We start from the raw sequence: 6273 nt of genomic DNA on the forward strand, positions 1-6273 counted from the left end.
GCCAAGAAGGCCAACAGCATCCTGGCTTGCATAAGAAGCAGTGTGGCCAGCAGGTCTAAGGAGGCGATTGTCCCCCTGTACTTGGCTCTGGTGAGGCCGCACCTCGAGTACGGTGTTCAGTTTTGGGCCCCTCGCTACAAGAAGGACATCGAAGTGCTTGAGAGAGTCCAGAGAAGGGCAACGAAGCTGGTGAGGGGTCTGGAGAACAAGTCTTACGAGGAGCGGCTGAGGGAGCTGGGATTGTTCAGCCTGGAGAAGAGGAGGCTCAGGGGCGACCTTATCGCACTCTACAGGTACCTTAAAGGAGGTTGTAGCGAGGTGGGGGTTGGTCTATTCTCCCACGTGCCTGGTGACAGGACGAGGGGGAATGGGCTAAAGTTGCACCAGGGGAGGTTTAGGTTGGCTCTTAGGAAGAACTTCTTTACTGAAAGGGTTGTTAGGCATTGGAATGGGCTGCCCAGGGAAGTGGTTGAGTCACCATCCCTGGAGGTCTTTAAGAGACGTTTAGATGTAGAGCTTAGTGCTATGGTTTAGTGGAGGACTTGTTAATGTTAGGTCAGAGGTTGGACTCGGTGATCTTGGAGGTCTCTTCCAACCTAGACGATTCTGTGATTCTGTGATTCATATGCAAAAGGCGTTTATTTCATGAACAGCAGGACCAAGGACCAGAAAGGCTAAAATGATCCTGCTCAAAATACCTGAATTGCTCAATCCCACATTGTTGCACTGATTTTAATATATCTCCATCTGGGAAGAAAATGATGTGATAATTTACTGCTACATCCCATATGCATTAATAAAGATTTCCTGAACATAAACTCAAGAGAACTAAAGAGAGAAAAAATTGAATAACTGGGATGGTGACTTTTAAGCAGGATAACACAGAGAAGTAGAAGGCAATTCAGTCTGGATGGACATGCTAAATCATTATCCAGTTTTCTGCAGGTCCACTGCCTTGTCTTCAGAGGAGTAAAAGAAAACATGTTAAACATACAAAGCTCAAGATTTTCACAAGAAGAAAACTGATCTGATCTGCAAGACCATTCAAGTCTCAGGAGTAAGGCAACTAATAGAAGATTTGCATTTTTTTTCCTGCAAGTAAACCTCGAGCTGTGCAACTGAAAAAACCTGAAAGTTTTATGCCTTGCTAGGTACTCCATGGAGATACCATGGGTGGATTAATTTAACTAACTCTCACCAGTAGGGTAGCTTACCCGGGTTTGCTGGAGCAACCACTGAATGTAGAAAACCTTGAGTCAAAGAAATGCCTCAGTGAGGCAGCTTTTTCGGTTTAAACACTCCCTCCTTTATCCCCCTACTTTTCCTTGGAAAGGTACGTGGTGACAGTAACCTAGATATTCATGAATTCTGATTTACCAGAGAAAGGCATAACAAGCAGCAGTGTGGAAGGTATAACTTCAGATCAACTTCTGACGATCAAGTTGAGTTTATCAGCTTCAAATCAGAAATAAGACATGCATTTAACCAGGAAAGTAATTAACCAAGAAAGTGATGATGCAGACTACTGTGGAAATTGCTGATTCTCCCTACTTTGATGTACTGAAGCCAGGGCTGAATGCCTTTTTGGCAAACAGCTTTATCCAAACATAAACAGGGCTGGGCTTGGTAAAGGGCACTGCATAAAATGCAATTGCTTGTGATATATGGGCCATCAGACCAGATGAGCTAATGGTCCCTTGTGGCGTTCTGTTTTATAAATCTATTAACTAGAATTTGGGATATATAGAATAGAGAGACAGGAGGAGAAACTGTGATTGAATTTGTATAATCAGTGCCCATGGACTCAATCATGTTCCTTTTGGAATTGTTGGCAAAAATCCCATTGTACAGGTAGTGCTTGCTACAAATCATGAAAGGAAAAGGCTTTTATAAGTGCGGGTGGGGAGGCTGAGAGGGGAAAAGAAGCATTTGCTAGGTGCTGAATCTACAAATATTTAGGAACTTCTTTCTCTTTTGGGTTTAGAGAATTTAGACTCAATGGCAGTTGCCCCAATGGAAACAGAGACCTTTGCAATGACCTGTTGAGAAATAACAATAAATATATCAATAATCCAGCAAATTGAACTTTGCCAAATTTAAACCCACTTTCCAATTTCCGTCCCATTTCTACGAAAGCCAAACAACCTGAAATCTGACATGCCTCATCTTATGGTACAGGACATTTTATTTGGAAAGTTTAACCTAAGCAACAGGAAATCGCTCTCAGATAGAGGAACAGCATAGCAGACCTGTCAATTACTCTTACTGTAAAATTTGTATTTTTTAAATGTCCTAACATTTCCTTTAATGCCAGCTCTCAGAATGAATTTATCTAAACTGTAGTTTTCCTGTAGGGCTTAAAATGCAACAGACTTAAAGAAACAGCCCACTGGCCTGGGTACCTGTGAAAAACCCTGACCATAAGTGGGTTTTAATTTAGACAGAGACGTTACTAAACTGAAAGCAGAAGCCAAGTCCCAGATGTTTAGAGCTCTCATGTAAATATAATCATTTCTGTGTCATATAGGATTATTATCTAATAGTCTCCAAAATGCTGACTGTGTCTTCCTGCGTGATGTCCTTGTCTCTAAATTGGAGAGACATGGATTTGATGGATGAACCACCAATTGGATAAGGAAATGGCTGGATGCTCACACTCAAATAGTTGCAGCCAATGTCTCAATGTCCAGGTGGAGATCAGTAACAAGTGGCGTTCCTCAGGGGTTGGTATTTGGACTGGAGCTGTTTGAGATCTTTGTCAGTTACATGGATGGTGGGACCAAGTGCACCCTTAGCAGGTTTGCCAATGACACCAAGCTGTGTGGTGTGGTCGACACGCTGGAGGGAATGGATGGCATCCAGAGGGACCTGGATAGGCCTGAGAGGTGGGCCTGTGCAAACCTCATGAGGTTCAAGTCCAAATGCAAAGTCCTGCACCTTGGGCAATCCCAAGAACACATACAAACTGGGCAGAGAATGGATTGAGAGCAGGCCTGACGAGAGGGGCCTGGGGGCATTGGTGGATGAGAAGCTCAACATGAGCCAGCAATGTGCGCTTGCAGCCCAGAAAGCCAACTGTATCCTGGGCTGCATCAAAAGCAGTGCGGCCAGCAGGGCGAGGGAGGGGATTGTCCCCCTCTGCTGTGCTCTCCTGAGACCCCACCTGGAGCCCTGCATCCAGGTCTGGGACCTCCAGCACAAAAAGGGCGTGGAAATATTAAAACAAGTCCAGAGGAGGGCCATGAGGATGATCAGAGGGCTGGAGCACCTCTCCCATGCTGAAGCACAGGCTGAGGGAGTTGGCATTGTTCAGCCTGGAGAAGACAAGGCTCCAGAGAGACCTCATTGCAGCCTTCCAGTACCTAAAGGGGGCCTACAGGAAAGCTGGGGAGGGACTCTTTGTCAGGGGGTGCAGTGATAGGACAAGGGGGAATGGTTTTAAAACCACAGGCTGCAGCTCCGGCCCAGGGCCTCCTCCTGCAGGGGCTCTCCATGGGCCACAGCCTCCTCCAGGCCACATCCACCTGCTCCACCGGGGGCTCCTCCACGGGCTGCAGCGTGGAGATCTGCTCCGTGTGGGACCCGTGGGCTGCAGGGGGACAGCCTGCTCCACCAGGGGCCTCTCCATGGGCTGCAGGGGAACTTGTGCTGCGTGCCTGGAGCACCTCCTGCCCTCCTGCTGCACTCACCTTGGGGGCTGCAGGGCTGCTTCTCTCTCAGTTCTCACCCCTCCCTCCCAGCTGCTGTAGCACAGCAGGATTTTTTTCCCCTTCCTTAATCCTGCTCTCCCAGAGGTCCACCCAGCGTCGCTTATGGCTCAGCTCTGGCTAGCGGAGGGTCCCTTTGGAGCCGTCTGGAGGTGGCTGTGATCTGACGGGGGCAGCTGCTGGGCTCTGCTCACAGAAGCCACCCCTGCAGCCCACCCCCCACTATGAAAACCTTGCCATGTAAACTCAATACACCCAGCCACAAAATTTCACGGATTTTGCAGGCATCTTTGACAGGTCAACACTTAAATCAGATCTGGAAAAAAAAATGGTCAGTGGCAGGAAAATATCCCTTAACTAGAAAACTCCTGGCTCCTGTTCTCAAAAGAAAGAATGCGGCAGGTTTATCCCAGTCTCTCAGAGTTTTGTTTCACCCATAACTATCTAGTCCTGTAACAATATGGTATTGCTATCGCTAGTAACAGGCCGTTACCTCTGTATTGAGTTTTCAAGGCCTCAGGACTGAGCCTTGTCACTAGCTCTTGCTAAACTTTTCTTGACTTGCCTGGAGTTTTGTTTTAACTTGTTTTAGCTATCACAACACTTTCTTTAATTGGCCAGGTGTCTATGGCTTATTTTATTGACATTTATCTTTGTATGGTACAGCTATAATTTTATACAGACAGAAATAACAAGCATTTATTCTATGTAGAATGGGATATTTATGACTAACACAGTGATGTGGTATAGAGAGATATAAGTCTGGCACAACAGCAAAGGTCTTGAGAAGTGGAGATAGAAGACATTAATTAAAGGAAATGCAGACCTGTAGCTGGACAAATCTACTTCTAGGAGTAACTAAAAGAACAATAATAAAAAAAAAAAAAAGTCTAACATACATAAAAAACACCAAATATAGTAAATTTAGAAGTAACCTGGAGCTGCAGACCAATGAAGAAAGAGTAAAGGTATAAAAGTATACTAGCAAACATATAAAAATAGCCCCAAGTGGATCTTGGAGGGAGGAAGAAGAAGCCATCAACACAAGCATCATATTCCTCCCAGCAAACAACTGCAGATGCTGATGATTTGTCAAAAGATCTCACACACACACACACCACTCGCTACCAGAATGAGGCTACCAGCCCTAAGACCCAAAGAAATGGTAGAAGAGTGAGTGTTACACCAGGGAAAGGGGTAGAAAATAAGAACTTTATGCATAACTATTGTATTTATCTGAAAAAGTAAATCTAGCCTAATAATGATTACACTCTTATGATTTCAGTTATACTAACAAAAGGTTCTTGGCTTTACTTACATATAATATGTGATTTCTTTTTTCCCATAAACAAGATTTTGAGCCCAGGAACCCAAACAGCAATGATTGCTGTCCTCCAGCCCCTCCTTTAGGAGAAAGCACTTATTAGGGATCTAAAATCTCTATCACACAGGTCCACGAAGGCTAAAGAATTGAGCCTATGTAATAGGTTGACAGGGTTGCTTGAGGTATCCTGCTATTCTTAGGAATAGAAGTAAGACCGAAGAGATTAATCAGATCAACTATTTCAACATTAATACTCAGTAACAAATGGCTTTTGCCAACAGATTATGATTTATCATCTTATGGATTTTATACCTAAAGGCAAAGTCCCTTCACACCCTTGACCGGGAGGACTAATGGACAGAACATCTCTGTGAGGAACAAAGCAATGTATCATTTCAAGTTCCCATCTCTGTTATTTGCTCTTTTTCTCTAATGAGCAACCCCCAAAGTCTAGACCTTATCCAGACGTCATAGCACTGACCGTCTTGTTGCTAAAATGGACGGAAATAATGTCATTCCAGTTATCCCACGTTCCCTTTTACATTGGGTAGTTTCTAAATTCTTTCCTTCCTTCATCTTGATAAACAAATGCTACGGCACAAGGTGAAACCACACAGTTCCCTTTCTCCAGCCAGAGGAGGTCAGCCTATCTCACCAAGCGCAGCAGCTCATGACAGCTCTTTCGTTCAGATCTGAAGGGAAACAAAGCAAGTTTCATGTCTAATCTTTAATTTCCCCTATGAAAACCTGAATAGAAATGCATGTCTGGCACAGATGCAAGAGTGATTCTTCTAGGCCTGTAGAAGAACCCCCTCACAAAAAACACTGGCCATCATCACTGAATCACTAAATCTCGGTCAGGAGATAAATAGCCATGTAATTGTGATCTCAAGAAGCTCCTATTTACTTTGTAGCACAGGTGAATTGGGAACTGGAAAAATAGTACAATTATCTTCAGCAGAAAAATCTCAAGGAGTGTGCAAACATTACTGGATGAAATCCCACAGTGTGCTAATCAGATAGATGCTATACACCTCCTATGGCAGACTGGAAGATAGCACACAGCAGTTTTCTGCTTTGCTGAGGTCTCAAAATAAGTCAGCAGGGGAGCTGAGAACTGAAGCAAGGACTTACAGGCACCTGTTCCAGCCACTGCAACGCCAGGAACAACAAGGATGAAAGTTTCAGAGTTAGGCCATGACCACAAAGATAACAGCAGACCGGTTTTCCTGCTGGTGTGAG

General features: G+C 44.6%; 1 protein-coding gene across 4 annotated transcripts in view; it reads right to left on the reverse strand.

The window, feature by feature from the left end:
- Positions 1-6273, reverse strand: part of DLG2 (discs large MAGUK scaffold protein 2) — a 1042459-nt gene that overhangs the window by 974328 nt on the left and 61858 nt on the right. The window lies entirely within an intron of this gene.

This window comes from Anser brachyrhynchus (assembly GCF_964034855.1).
Source record: "Anser brachyrhynchus genome assembly, chromosome: 1".
NCBI lineage: Eukaryota > Metazoa > Chordata > Aves > Anseriformes > Anatidae > Anser > Anser brachyrhynchus.